This window comes from Cricetulus griseus, chromosome 2 (assembly GCF_003668045.3).
Source record: "Cricetulus griseus strain 17A/GY chromosome 2, alternate assembly CriGri-PICRH-1.0, whole genome shotgun sequence".
Taxonomy (NCBI): Eukaryota; Metazoa; Chordata; class Mammalia; order Rodentia; family Cricetidae; genus Cricetulus; species Cricetulus griseus.
The window spans coordinates 401,128,446-401,144,618 of NC_048595.1; the positions used below are offsets into that span (position 1 = coordinate 401,128,446).

At 38.6% G+C, this 16,173-nt stretch overlaps 1 non-coding gene across 1 annotated transcript; it reads right to left on the reverse strand.

Annotated features, from left to right (window-relative positions):
- Positions 1-15,455: 15,455 nt before the first annotated feature.
- Positions 15,456-15,618, reverse strand: LOC113831778. Its single transcript, XR_003481749.1, has one exon. It is a non-coding gene; the product is annotated as a U1 spliceosomal RNA (small nuclear RNA).
- Between the last annotated feature and the right edge of the window lie 555 nt (positions 15,619-16,173).

Consider the following 16,173-nt stretch of genomic DNA (forward strand, 5'->3'; position numbering starts at 1 on the left):
TACAACAGCACCTTTACAGTCATTTTCTTCCATCTTCCAGTTTGTCATAGGTTTAGGGAACTATCATAGAGTATATTGATATATTTTTTTGACAAAAAGGAGTTTATCTAGTCTCTATGAATCATGAAATAATTTTACTTAAATTACTATGGAGACGATAAAACTAATTTTTGTGTTGGAGGATGTACGTAGTTCATTTACAAGTATTTCCTTGTTGTTGACTATACTTCTTTCCCAACATCTCAGGGTTTCTAAAGGAAGAGGGTATTTTGGGGAAGCTGCATTGTTCTGGGTCTTTATTTAAAGGAGATACTGGGTGGTACAGAAATTAACTTCTTCCTCTATGATGAGTATAAATGGGGCAAAAAGTAAAAATCATTCCTAGAAGCCCTTTTTTCCATGCTAGAAACCAGCTACCCAGAGTATGCCTTTCTAGTGATGGACATATCTTTTCTAATATATCTAGAATAAAACTTTTTTGTATGTATTGCCTAAAATACTTTCCATTAATTAGTTTTGGTTACCACTAAAGACAAATAAAGCAATTTTTGAAAACAAATCAGAGAAAAATATCACCAAGGAATGTAGCACTGAGCTACATAGAGTCAGGCACTTCAGGCTCTAACTACATGAACATGTAAATTCTTCAAGCACATTGAAATCTATTTTCAATTATTGGTAGCTATAAACATTTCTCCATTCTAAACTGAAATTAGTTACTGGTATTCTCAGTAATTTATATTTATTTCTAGAGGTATCAATGTCAGAAATGTGACCCATAGTCCCATGTTACTGTTAGCATAATATGTTACTCTAGGATTCTACCATGGCAAACGCTTTTATAAGCTTTTCCTGTTGAATCTTCAATGGGGTCCCAATGACTTACTCTCATCATTGTGGAAGGAGTCCATATTACTTCTTAATTCATTCTAATAGTGAATTCCTACAATTAAATACTTTCAATCTCATGTGTCCTTTTCTTGGGATGTATTTTCTGGAATTTACTGTTTTTGGTCAACTTCATTTTTTTTTACTGTGGGCACATCATTCTTAAGTGAATTCTAGAAATGAAGTAAAATGAAAATATTTCAGAATAAAAGAAACTTTAAAATGTGTACATTTTCAAGAATATATATTTCCAGAATTAAATATGCTTTCCTCATATGTTATCTGAAAAAGATTTTATAGAATAATCCTTAAAAATAGTTTCTGTCAGAGGCTTTCTCTGTATACAATGAGATGATCATGTCCCGCGCGCGCTGTGTTTTCTCGGCCGGCAAGAAATCACACGCAGGACACTCGGATCCTTCTGCAGACAAGCTTTAATGCATCTTGTGAGGGGAGAGCATAAGCTTTCCAGAGCGGAGACTGAGCGGAGACACTGAACCAAGAAAACCATCCCTTATAAAGGCTGACCAGCCGCCTGGGACGTGTTACCCTATGAATGGCTTTAGCTCCTCAGGCCAAAATGAGCCACAGGATAGGCAGAGATCAAAGGAATGGAAATTACCCAGCGCCTGTGAAGTAATTTACATCTTGGTGTCATGGATAATGCAGGAACCGGCTCCCTACATATCCCCCTTTTTTTATTAATTAATGAAAAGGCTTTATATTTTTACAAGCAAATAGGTCACCCATATGTTGAGGGATAGAGGCAGAGGTTGAACCTTCCCAAAATCAAACATTAAGACTGTGTACAAGAGTCGCCATCAGGCTGTTAGCTTGACCCGAAGTGCTCTTGACCTGTCCTCTGCCGTTTTTCTGGGAAAGGGAGTCTCGGGCAGGTAACCCTTATGCAGGTCAACGTACCTCCCAGAGAAGCCTGCATAATAGGCAACTCTGTGCGATGCCTTTGCTCAGCATCCCTCATTGGGGCTGCCCAAACCAGACACTCTACCCTGTGCAATGAGCCTAGGCTCCGGGTGTGCAAGAGCTGTCTGGCCGGCGGCCTATTGCTTAAGCATAGTTAGCCAAAATATAAGCGCTTGGGTGATCTCTTGGTTTGAGCCCTGGAGCTTACATGCCAGCCAAAAGTAACATCAATCCGCAAACGGCTGCATCAAACAATTCCACCCCCACCTCTTTCTCATAGATCAGCCAGAGGTAACAGCAATCCGCAAACGGCTGCATCAAACAATCCCACCCCCACCCCTTTCTCACAGACCGGCCAAAAGTAACAGCAATCCGCAAACGGCTGCATCAAACAATCCCACCCCCACCCCTTAAGCAGTGGCCATCTCTCCGCCAAGGACAGGAGTTAATCTGGATAACAATAGCGGCTCTCAGCTCCCGGGGAGAGGGTGGAGTTCCGACTTTTGAAGGTCCGAAGAGGCTCTTCAGGTTGAGTCTTTCTGGGATCCACAGAGGATTCTCTTCATCCTGTGAGAAAACATAATATCGCTCCCCTGGATCTTATGAGAATAGGATCCGGGCCTCTCCAAAGATCAGTTAAGATATCTTTCCATTTTACCATTTCCTTTTGGCCTTTTAGGTTTTGAGGTGAGACACTTGGCCCGAGCGTCAATGTTTATGAGGCTTTAAAGCCCCAGGCATTCCAGGCCTTTAAGAAGTGTTGCATAGCAGGCATGGCCTTTTCCCCTATCAAAGACTGGGAAAGCCATCTGCAATTTTGGCAGCCGATATCTATCGGGGTGGTATCGTGCTGTCTCCTCCTCTAGCTCTGCTTCCTTGCTAGAGTCTAAAATCTCAGAGTCTGAGCTGCTTAACTCCAAGGCCTCTAGTTTCGTTGTAGGGCAGAGGCTAGGTTTTGTTTTTGTTTCTTTTTTACCTAGCTGAGCTCTTTCCTCTAAAACTTTATCTCTTGAGCTTTTAGAGTCATCAGAGCTATCAAGATTTAAAGCTTTAAACTTATTTATAGAATCATCTAACAAATTATTCACTCCCTTGTCAGTAGACATCCCAGGAGGTCCTTTTTTCTTATTTGTTGTTGTTCTTAACAAATTATTCACTCCCTTGTCACTAGACATCCCGGGAGGTCCTTTTTTCTTATATTTTATTGTTAGGCGCGCCCCATCTCTCACCACATTCGGTTTCTGATATATAATTCTGGACTTCTTTAAGATTGCTACAACAGTGAGAAAAGTCAAAATAGCTCCTAGTAAAAGCATAGAAGCCTCTATATTAACCTCCCACAATAGCAACATTCCCAAGCCAAAGTCCAGAAAAAACATACCTCTCCGAATTTACCACCCTGCAGTTCTGAATCCGCCTTGTAGCCAAGGGGTCTCCGCGGTGCCAGAGATGTTCACATGTTCCCGGGTTTCAGCACCATATGTCCCGCGCGGGCTGTATTTTCTCGCCAGCAAGAAATCACACACGGGACACTCGGATCCTTCTGCAGACAAGCTTTAATGCATCTTGTGAGGGGAGAGCATAAGCTTTCCAGAGCGGAGACTGAGCGGAGACACTGAACCAAGAAAACCATCCCTTATAAAGGCTGACCAGCCGCCTGGGACGTGTTACCCTATGAATGGCTTTAGCTCCTCAGGCCAAAATGAGCCACGGGATAGGCAGAGATCAAAGGAATGGAAATTACCCAGCGCCTGTGAAGTAATTTATATCTTGGTGTCATGGATAATGCAGGAACTGGCTCCCTACATGATCATGTGGTTTTTATTCTTTCAATTTGTCTATATGATGGATTACAATTAAAGATTTCTGTATGTTGAACCAACCCTGCATCTCTGGGATGAAGCCTACTAGGTCACATTGGATGAATGTTTTGATGTGTTCTTAAATTAAGTTTGCCAGTATTTTGTTGAGTATTTTTGCATCAATGTCAGAGGGAGATTGGTCTGTAGTTCTCTTTCTTTGTTGCATCTTTGTGTGGTTTGTGTATCAGTGTAATTGTAGCCTTATAAAAGGAGTTTGGAATGTTCTTTCTGTTTGTACTGTGTGGAACAATTTGAGGAGTATTGAAATTAGCTCTTCTTTGAAATTCTGGTAGAATTCTGCACTAAAGCCATCTGATTCTGAGCTCTTTTGTTTGGGAGACTTTTATTTCCTTTATTTCCTTAGGGGTTATAGGTTTATTTAAATTGTTTATCTTATCTTTATTTAATTTTGGTATATGATGTCTATGACAAAATTGTCCATTTCTTTTACATTTTTGAAGTTTCTGGGGTACAGGTTTTTGAAGTATGACATTATGATTCTCTGGATTTTCTCAGTGTCTGTTGTTATGGCCCCCTTTTTGTTTCTGGTCATCTTAATTTGGATGTTCTCTCTTTGCCTTTTGATTAGTTTGGATAAGGGTTTGTCTTATCGATTTTCTCAAAGAATCAGCTCTTTGTTTAGCAGATTATATGCATTGGTCTATTTGTTTCTATTTTACTGATTTCAGCCTTCAATTTGATTATTTCCTGTCATTTACTCCTCACATAGATGTATATCTATCCCCATGCACAAAACTCAAGTCCAGGTAAATCAACATAAATGGACCTCAACATAAATCCAGTTACATTGAACCTGATAGAAGAGAGAGAAGGAAGTAGGCTTGAATCCACAGGATAATACCTCCTAAATATAACATTGACCCGTCCCACTGGTCAGTCATTCAAGATTCCGAAGGGGGGCTGCCTGAAAGAGTCATGGGCGAGAGAAAGGAAGGAGACCAAGCACGCAAAAGAGGGGACCAGAGTCCATCTGTGCAATTGTGAAGGTCTCGATTTATTGGGGCTCAGAGTGGGCTTATATAGCCCTGCAACAAGGAAATTGGGTAAGCAGGGTAATAACAGGAAGGAACATCTGGTGTATGCTGGGGCAGGAGCATTCTTCTTATCAGCCGGAACATCTTGTGGTCTTCCCAGGAACAGCAAACAGGAAAGCCCCGGGCCCTTTCTCGGAACAGAAGTAGTTAGCAGTTCTGTTTGGCCAAACTGTCTAATTATAGGTTATATAAGGCTCACAGAGCTGGTTTTAAGCCGAAAACTTAAATGTCATAAAAGGACTTACAAAGATGGGCTTTAAACCCCATAGTTTAGGGCCCATGGCCCTTAACATAACATCAGTAGCACAGACACAGAGAGCAATAGTCAATAAATCAGACCCCCTAAAACTGGAAAGCTTTTGTAAGGTAAAGGATACAGTAAATAAGACAAAAGGACAGCCTACAGAATGGGAAACGATGTTCACCAATCTCACATCTGACAGAGGACTGATTTCCAAAATATGTACAGAACTCAAGAAATTAGACATAAAAATACAAATTTTCCAAATTTAAAAATGGGATATAAAGAATTCTCATCAGAAGAATCTCAAAAGGCTGAAAGACAGTTAAGGAATTGCTCAACAACCTTAATAATCAGTGAAATGAAAATCAAAATGACTCTGAGGTACCATCTTATACCTGTTAGAATGGTTAAGATAAAAAATACAGCTGACAGCTTATGTTGAAGAGGATGTGGATTGAGAGAAACACTCCACTACTGCTGGTGGGAGTGCAAACTTCTACAACCATTTTGGAAATCCAGAATATTGGGAATCAATCTATCCCAAGACCCATAACTTTCGGGCATATACCCAAAGGATAATCATACCACAAGGATACTTGCTCAACAATATTCACAGAAGCATTAATAGTAATAGCCAGAACGTGGATAAAGGAAATGTGGTACATTATACAATGGAGTATTGCACAGCTGTAAAAAACAAAACAAAACAAAACAAAACAAAAACAATGACATCAAATTTGTAGGCAAATGGATGGAACTAGAAAAAAAAACATCCTGAGTGAAGTAACCCAGACTCAGATAGACAAACACAGTATGTACTCACTCATAGATAGATATTGGATATAAAGCAAAGGATAACCAGACTGCAATTCACAGCTCCATAGAAACTTGGTTCTCCAGGAGAGCACATGGATCACCCTGGGAAGGTATATTAGATGAAATATACTGGGTAAACTGGGGGTGGGGGGTAGGTAAAGGGGTGGGGATACAGGATGAGAATGTGAGGGAATGGGATGGTTGATGGAGGAGGGACAGAGAGGGAGAGCAAGGAAAGAGATACCTAGATAGAGAGAGCCACTATGAAGTTAACGAGAATATCCTGGTACTAGGATAATTTCCAAGAATCCCCAAGAATGACCCCAGCAATAGTGGAGAGGATGCCCCAAATGACCTTCCCCTGTAATCAGATTGATGAATACCCCTACTGTCATCATAGAGCCTTCATCTAGTAATTGATGGAATCAGATGAAGAGATCTACACCAAGCACCAGGCCAAACTCTGGGAGTCCATTAAAACAGAGGGAGGAGGGAATTCAGGAGCAAGGGAGGTCAATATCATGATGGAGAAATGGAGAAATCTTTAGAGACAGCTGAGCCGAACTCATGGAAACTCATGAATTCTGGACTGACAGCTGTGAAGCCTCCATGAGACTGAACTAGACCCTCCATATGTGGGAGGGAGTTGTAAAGGTTGGGCTATCTGAGGGGCCTCTGGCAGTAGGTCAGGTTCTGTCCCTGGTGCATGAGCTAGCTTGTTGGAGCCCATTCCCTATGAGGGGATGCTATGCTCAGCCCTAACACCGGGAGTGAGGGGCTTGGTCCTGCCCAACTTAATGTGCCTCCCCATGGGAGGTCTTATCTGTTGGGAGGAGTGGGTGGGGGATGGGTTGGGGGAAAAGGAAGTGACAGGAGGTGTGGGAGGGAGAATTTTGGTTGGAATGTAAAATAAAATTTAAAAAAATAAATTGTTTCTGTCTGCACTATTTATAATTTGTTCTTAAATTATGATGAATTATATTCAGAGCATTGTTTCAAAAGTTTTCCTCCCACTTTTTAAAAATGACTTGAATTAAATATTTAGAAATAATGACCACATGTGTTAATGGCAACCACTTTCATTGTTACAAAATAAAGAAAACTTTTTGAGAAATATTAAATAATTGGAAATATTCAATAATATTAATTCATGATATATCAATGAGAACTTGATATTTTCCTGGAAATGTGGGGCTATTTCCATCAACAATAAACATTAGTGCCAGCCATCTTCTACTGGGAAATTCATAGTGAATCAGGCCTTATTCTAAATGCTTTTGACTAATAAATAATTCCCTTAACTTTTAATCACTGACCTGGGATACATGTCATCATTTAATCTATTTAATGGGAAAGAAACCAAAATATTTTAAATGTCTGGTGAGACCTGTTTAAAATCCTTAAGGCTGTGCCGGACCTTAAATCTAGCCATCAAGCAGAATGAGATGACTTGCAGAATTAGGACAACTAAAGAAATGGAAATGTCAGCAATAGGAATAGAGCAATGTTTACAGTTTAAAAGTCCGACTTCTTCACATAAATCCTAAGAATTAATCCAATTTGTAAATGACAGCTTAGACTGGAAGGGTTTGGCAAACTGTGTATCTCAAGCTTGACTTCCAGAGTCCATCTATGGCACAGCTTTCCTGAGTCCCCATCTCAGATGATTGATGAATCTTAACTGCTCAGCTATAGCCCATCTGTTGTGGCACTGATTGGAGAAGGAATAGAAATCTTTAAGTTTATTCTGCTTGCTCTAAAATTCAACATAATTATGCTTTGCTGCAATTTACCACAAATAGATTTTTAGTGAATTGTTTAGAAATGTCATTGCTGACTGTAATTGCATGTCTCTGTTGCAATGTTATTCACCTTCTTGGCCTTGGATGCTGGAATGCTTGAACAGGAAAATAAATGACTTAATGCAGAGCAGAATTCAATTTATTTGGCTAATAATAAAGGTGCTTTATTTTTTATTTTTATTTTTTCTCTCCATTTTTATTTAAATTAGAAACAAGATTGTTTTACATGTCAATCCAAGTTCCCTCTGCCTCCCCTCTTCCCCTGCTTCCCCCAACTAACACCCTACCTGTCCCATACCCTTTCTGCTCCCCAAGGAGGATGAGGGCTTCCATAGGGGGTCTTCAGAGTCTGTCCTATCCTTCGGATAGGGCCTAGGCCCACCCTCTGTGTCTAGGTTCAGGGAGTAATCCTCTATGTGAAATGGTCTCCCAAAGTCTAATTCTATGCTAGGGATAAGTACTGGTCTACTACAAAAGGCCCCATTGACTTCTGAGGTCTCCTCACTGACACCCACGTTCATGGGGTCTGGATCAGTCCCATGCTAGTTTCCCAGCTATCAGTCTGGGAACCAATAGTTCCCCCTTGTTTAGGTTAGCTGTTTATTTTTTATAATTCTTGGAATTCCATCTTACTGTTTTTAACATCTAGAAAGCAATGAACACAAGTCCCCCTTCCCATTAATATGACTGCCAATTTTTAAAATAATTTCATCCATTTGCTACTTCAATACTTTATCATAGAAATTCTAAAAAATAAGAAAAGATTTAATGTTAGACTACAGTTTCACTGTTCTTATCAAGTGGAATGATAATCAGAAACAGGCAAATGATTACATTGTCCTACATCAACTGGTACTCGGACACTACAGTGCATCCAGATAGAAAACAGGCAAGCTAGCCCAGGAAAACACTTCAGCTGGAACCCAGGCTGTCTGTGAACTTGCAGCAAGGTGGACTTCTTTCTTCCAGCATGATTCTGGGTGAAACGATATAGACACAGCTCATCTGAGTCTAGGCTCCGGCTGACTAGTCCTTCAGTGATCTCATGTGCTTGGACCAATAGACTGTGGGATGCTCTTGGCTATTCCCATCAACATGAGGTGAAATTGTGGAAGTCCTCAATAAGAGAGATTTTGGGAAAGTAGCAAACAAAGCACCATTTCTGAAAGATTTTGGGCTCTGGATAAGCAACAAACTTTGGAATGGGTGTTTCTATAATTGAATATCCAATGCAGAGACAAGCTTTAGACACCATGATTTAAAAAAACAAAAACAAAAACAAAAACAACAGCAACATCAAAAAACCTATTGGCAGACCCCTTGCCAGTTGTTTTGCACAACCCATGCCTGGAGTCAAACTTAACACTGAAGGAGTGCCTCCAGCAGCTTTTGGCTTTTAGTACAATTTACTTTTAGAGAGACTGAGAACTAATCAAGGAAATCAGTTATCTGGCACAGATGGAGCCAGGGAGTGCTATGGATGGACTTTGTGAACAAAGCATTGTTGAGGCTAGCATGAAGATGTCCATGAAGAATTTCTTTTGCAGGCGCAGCCTTCATGGACATCACCCTGGGTATGCCTTGGATTAAAAAGATCATCAGTGCTATCAAGGCCACCAGCTCTTCAAATATCACAGTACAGATAGACAAGGATGAAGATGTGATTACAGGCACCTACTGAAAGGCAGAGTTGAGGAAACCTTCCTGCAGGAGACAGCTCTTGACCTGCTGTTCAACCTTAGTGGAAAATGAATATTTGACAGTGGGCCACCAAGTTACCATGTGACCTGAACTGCCCATCATGAGCTGGGTGCTATCTGACCCACATAGTCATAAACTAGGATATGAACAGTAGCAAACCACCATCAAAGGGAAGTGGCATATATATGATAGGGCCTGAGAATTTCTGGAAGGCACAAACAAATTATATGTAAAGGTTTCCATATGCCTATGGTTTCTGCTCCTACAAAAATATCCTCTGCTGTTAAGCACACACTTAGAGCCTCATAGGGTGGATAACTGATGGTTTTGCATGTCATGTAGGCAAAACCCAGAAGTGGACAGCTGCAACATTACAACCCCATTCTAGGGAGACCCAGAAAGACGCCAACAAAGGGAAATTTTCACTGTAAGTAGAACTTAATTCAGTACACTCGGTCATACATTTTGTTGGGAAGGAGAAATAACCAGATGACATGCAATTATTCCGATTTTTGAGCTGGAAATAATGAATTGGCTGGATGGTCAGAGTCTTGGAAAGAGCATGATTGGAAAATTGGTGAGAAAGACTTTTGGGGAAGAAATATGTGGATAGATTTCTCCAAATGCTCAAAGGATATAAAGACATATGTGTCCCATGTAAATATTCATCAAAAGGTGACTTCAGAAGAGGGGGAGTTCAGTAACCATGTCAATAGGATGATTTATTCTGCAGACAGCCTGCTGATCATTCCTGTCTTTGCACAATGAGTCATGAACAAAGTGGCCATGGTGGCAGAGATGGGGGTTATGCATGGGCTTGACAGCATAGACTTCACCAAGGCTTGACTTGGCTACACCTGCAGCTGAGTGCCAGATATTTCAACAGTAGAGATAAATACTAAGGTCTAGATATGGCTTCATTTCCCAGAATGACCAGCCAATAACCTGGTAGCAGGTTGACTCTGTTGCACCACTTCCTTAGTGTAAGGGCTATGCTTCTTCCTTACTGGAATCGGTACTTACTCTGGATAACCAGAGTAAGGAAAAGGACCAAGATCCGCTGAGGCTCTTGCCAATGCTAAGATTCATTGAAATGAACTGGAATGATCTCTTTCCTTAAAATGAGTACTTTCCTTAAAATGTGTTTTTTTCACACTATTGGTATTTGATTGTAAAAGCAGAGGCCTGCCCACATCACTAGCTAAATTTTAGGTCAGTATGCAATCTAAGAGTCCACAGGATAGTGCATGAAATGTTTTCAATATCGTCTCTACCTTAAAGAGAACTTAGTATTATGGTGGTTTCACTATGTTCTGCTGGAATAGTGGAAAAATGCTAAATCCTTTTATCACTGAGAAATTCTCTCAACCATCCTCTCTCATCAACAAGCTGTAGATGAATCAAAAAGTAAAAGTGCTCTAAGAATTATTACCTCAGAGAAAAATGTAGAATGCATATATTATTTCTTTCACTAGGTCACTGCTCTTTTATAATGGAGAAGTGAACAACTTTTATAAACTAAAATGAACTGGAGATTTCAAATTAACTTATGGTCATGCAAAATTAGATATTTCCTAAGGACCAATCAATTTCTGTTGCATCTGTTTTTGTAAGCTATTTCCTACTTACATCTCCATAAAGATAGTTACCAGAAGAAAACTTTAATGTCTAAAATAATTGTTCAGATCTTTGTAAGCAACATAAATCAGTTCAAATGAATTCTCTCATGACTTATGCCCCAGGGCATCTCTAGATTCAGATTCTAGAAATGATGATCAGAGACTCTTCACACCGTGAAAGCTGTGGCAATGTTGATCAGGTAAGCAGTTCCCTCTGATGGATGATGTTTAGAAGATGGAACTCCATTTGTGTGTGTGTATTTGAAGTCCAGAAGTCTTACCTACTGTTAAATATACCATGTCCATAGATTAAAAACATGGTTAAATAGGGGAACTTTTGGCTTTATCATTCCTATCATTCTTAAATTTTTCTAGTATGCTTTTATGTAGTAACAAAAGATAGTCTAATTACTTTTCATAAAAAACAAATATTTATTTTCCATATTACAAAATATTTTCTCTATTACATATCACATCTAGTTTATATTAAGCTTATTTCTTAATCCATTATAAGAATGAGTCATTCTGCTTACTGTCTTTATTAGAAGTAAATAGATTTTAGAAACTATGATCCCCTCCTGTATCCTACTTCTCTCTCATCTTATAAAATGATAAAGGGTAAGTTTTTCAGTGTGATCATTGATATTGTGGTGGTTCCATAAATAGACCCTCACTGTGAGGCAGGATGCACAGTCTACATATACAGCTCTTATGCTAAGGAGATGGTGAGATGATGGAGCAGGTAAAGCACATACTGATGGCCTGAGTTCAATACCCAGGGTGGAAGGAGCAAGCTTGTACTATAGCATTTCTCTAAAGCACGATCTCACAAAGTTTCTGACAAATAGAATGTCCTTATGGTATGGCATAGTTCATGAACTCACCCATTTTTAATTACTTAAATTATGAATTTCTCATTTGCTTAAATACCTAAGTGATTTCTAAGTACTTTGACGAATATTCTATAGTAAGTAGACAAAACAAGTATTACATATAAGAGGTCTGGTTTATTATCAAACTCCAAGATGCATCAGTTAAAATAAATGTAATTATGGGCTATTAGAGAAGAACAATTTCGTGCCACTAAATGAGAATTGAATTGCATTTTCATAAGAATAAAGAAACCTTTCAGTAACACTAAATCAGACTTTTCAAGAAGTGATCTATAACCGACAATGCTGGGTACTTTTTGTCTAATTTACCATCAAATGTCTACTAGTGGACCTCCTCAGACAAGGTTGTAGGGTAAGCACCAGTGAACACCAGGGTGATTGAGTCATAATGGGAAAACTTTGGGAAGAGGCAGAGAGGCTGGGGCTTGAAGCAGGTCATGGAACATTTTAACACATGCTTTACTTTTGAACTGCACTCCCAGACTGAAGTGTTAAAAATAAAACAATGTCAAGACAAATTCTTTAATAAAGTACATGGTAATACATGTTCAAGGAAGCAGGACAGGGAAAAAGAAAAATGAGGGCAACAGGTGAATGGGATTCAGAACATTATACACATAGTACACAAAATGTCTGGATAATACTCATTATGTTTTAAAATAATATGCATTAATTTTCAAAAAGGGAGAAAATTTTCCCAAAGTACTTGATACTCAAAAAGCTCTCTTTTGAAAATAAAATGCAGTTCTGCTATAGTTCACTTCTCTTTGAAAATGAAATGACTCTTTATCCCTTAGTTATAGGTATTTATAACTATAACTACTGTTTATCATTCTGTATTATACATTGAATTATCATTCTGAAAGTATCATCATATCAACTTTAAGTGTTAGTAACTTTTTTGAACAGTGCAACTTTGAAGTATTGTTTATAGGTTTACTGTACATGTATGATTATATAGTCATCCCTGTACTCAGTAGACATCTGAATTCCAATTTTGTTTGAGGCTTTATGCTAAATACACACAAAAAATGCTAAGATGCTTGGGAAGGTGCAAATATGTTTGAAATCTACAAAGTACCATGAAAGAAGAACTATAAAATGCATAAGGTAATGTGAATAATAATCTAATAAGTATATGTGCACACATCATTCAGCTTTTTTTTTTTTTTTTGGTTTTTCAAGACAGGGTTTCTCTGTGGCTTTGGAGGCTGTCCTGGAACTAGCTCTTGTAGATCAGGCTGTTCTCAAACTCACAGAAATCCTCCTGCCTCTGTCTCCTGAGTGCTGGGATTAAAGGCGTGCGCCATCAACGCCCGGCTTCATTCAGCTTTAATATAACAACATTTTCATATATTTCTCACATTATTTTAAAAATAATGTCTTACTAATGGGTATGGAAATGAATGGCTATAATACCTGCACTTAGCGGGTAAACCGGGAGGATCAGAATTTCAAGGCTAAGCCAACCTCAGCTACATAGTGAGTTTGAGTCTAACATAGACTACATAAGGTCTTGTCCCTAAAATAATAACAATAAGGGCTTAGAAGATAACTTAGTTAGTAAGAGTAATTGCTGAAACATGAATTGAAATTTCCTGAACCCACACAGGAAAAAACAAGATCTGGACATGGACTCACACACTTGTGACCTTGGTGCTGGAGACTGGAAGCATGGAGAGGAAAAAGGGAAATTGCATGTGCCCTCTGCCTGCCAGTCCAAACTCAGGTCCATTGAGACAACTTATCTTAAGGAGCATGACAAAGGAGGATACCTGATATCCTCCTCTGGCCTCTGAGAAGAAATGCTTACATCTGTACACACACATGCATATACACATGCACACACACCATGCACATGGCACACACATTGACATATACACATACATAAATACTAAGGGTAATTATAACAATAAATAAAGAATTAACAATGCAACTGAAGCTTCCTATACAAACCTCTTGGGTTCTCCTACTCTACATTCCCCAGAAGTAACTTCTGCTCCATTACTTCCATTTATTTCTACTTTCAAGACATGTGAATCCCTGAGACAGCAAGTTAGGCAGGACTAGGAGTCAAAGAGGATTCTAGGAAATGTAGTAGAGAAGTGGTGATCTAGGTGATCTAGGCCGGAAGTGACATAGCAAGGAGACTCATATTTAGCAAGGAGAAACAGGAAGTGCCCCCTTTTTCCCCTCCGCTCTTCCTCCAGCAGAGCAATGTGATCCACCAACAAGGAGAGACGCCAATAACGTGTCTGATAAGATAAGTCTTATAAAAGATATAGATTTATGATAATTAAGACTGAGCTAGCAGATGAGAATCCTAGTCATTGGCTAAGCAGCTTTGTAACTAATACAAGTCTCTCTGTGTATTAATTTGGGCTCTAACTCGGCCAGGTGGCTGGCATAAAGTACACACATGATGGTTGGGCTCCGCGGCTTTTGGTGGAAAGAATTATCGTAATAGATCCCAGTATAAAGTAAAATACAAATCTGTATGTTTTTGTAAACAGCATCCTGCTTTATGCATTTCTACATAAGTTTTTACCCATATTGACACCATGCATGTGGGATTTGCTCACATCAGATCAATTCCAATAATTTCCTGATAAAAGCATTAATTTTGTGTGTAATTGTTTATATATTTCCTTTTTGTCATGTACAAGCCTCTCTAGTATGTGTTCCTAGAAATGAAATTGCTTCAAGCATAAAAGCTAAATCTACTGTACTCTCCACGTGCCAATTCACTCTTCTACCTTTATGTTTTTTTTTTTTTTTTTTTGTATCTCTGCCAACTATCTTGTTTTCATACTTTATACTTTTTCCAAGCCAATAAGAGTGAAGTACTTTTTATTTTGATTAGGAGAGAAATGATTTCTTTTTCCTGGGTTTGTCAACTTCTCAAATTACTTTTTGTGTATGCTGGTATTCACAGACTGCTTTTCTATGAAGCTGTCAGTTTGATTTTTAACAGACTCTGTGTATTTTAAAACTAAAAGTCTAAAACCATGGTATATATTCATATCAAGTAGAATACCACAGTGATTTATATCATAGCTTTCAAAGTCCTTATGGCTGTCTTCACAATTAAATCATCTAAACTTTCTAAAGCATTTATGGATGCTGGCCTATGACATATTCACAATAACACTAGTCACTATCATCATAGGTCATTGTCTTTATTATTTAAATTAGATATCATATTGCCAAATATGTAAACTGTATATTTAATCAGCATTTATTTTGTTTACTAAATGACTTGAGTATTTTCTATTCCCTTACCCCTACACAGTTGTGATCCTCTTTTGCATGTGTACTGTATATTCAGCACAGAGTGTTTTTTAAAATATACTTATTTCTTAGTAGGCAAGTAAAATACCTTTACATTCATGTGATTACTACAATAGCTGACTGAATTCTCTTACTTTTCTTCATCCTTTGTGATACTTTTTGATTGTTTCTGTTCCTCTTGTCTACACTTGAACTCATCATTTTCTGTGTACTTCTGTATCATCTGTGATGTCTGGAAGACAAATTCTGTGGGTTACTTCTAAAGTTTTTTGATTTTCTTTCCTCCTTCCTTCCTCTCTCTCTCTCCTTCCTTCTTCTCTCCCTCCCTCCCTTCCTTCTTTCCTTTCTTTCTCTTTTGCAGATAAGATCATGAACACAGCCCCCCCACTACCAAAAATTATATAGTCAACTTTCCCATGTTTGGGGAAATCACCAGGGACAGCACATTGGGAGTGCAATGGATAAACCTCACTCTGAGAAACTACCTTCACGGTCCTAGTAGCTCCACCTGCCAGCTGAGTATACATTTTATATACATTCTTAACTTTAAATATTTTATCCTGTTTAAATTTAAGCAATAGTTTCATTCTCTTCTTGAATACTACAAGGAACTAGACATGCTTTAATTGTTTATTGTCTAACCCTCCAATTTTGACATATATTCAAATTTTCAGTATACTCTTCGAATTGTTTTCAGTTGCAGGCTTATGATTTGTCTTTGCATTTCTAATCTTTGTAACTCGTGTGTGTGTGTGTGTGTGTGTGTGTGTGTGTGTGTGTGTGTGTAGGGTAGCAGTTCAATTGTCTTTATCTCTGAGAGTTTTGAGCTCACAACTATTCCTAAACATTACATTGTGAGGTTTTAGGCCCTCAATGACATTGACTTTGACAGTATTGTGTATTTAGTCTGTAAGTGATCATTGCTTGATTTATGAATTAAAAGCTAAATATTCCATTTCACTCTCCAACCCAAACCTGTCTTTCCAGACATAGCTCTCCAGGGAAGAGTGACTAGAATGTTTTTGCAATTTAGTTTTACAAGTAAAATGCCTCAAGATGCCCATACCTAAGCTGTAAA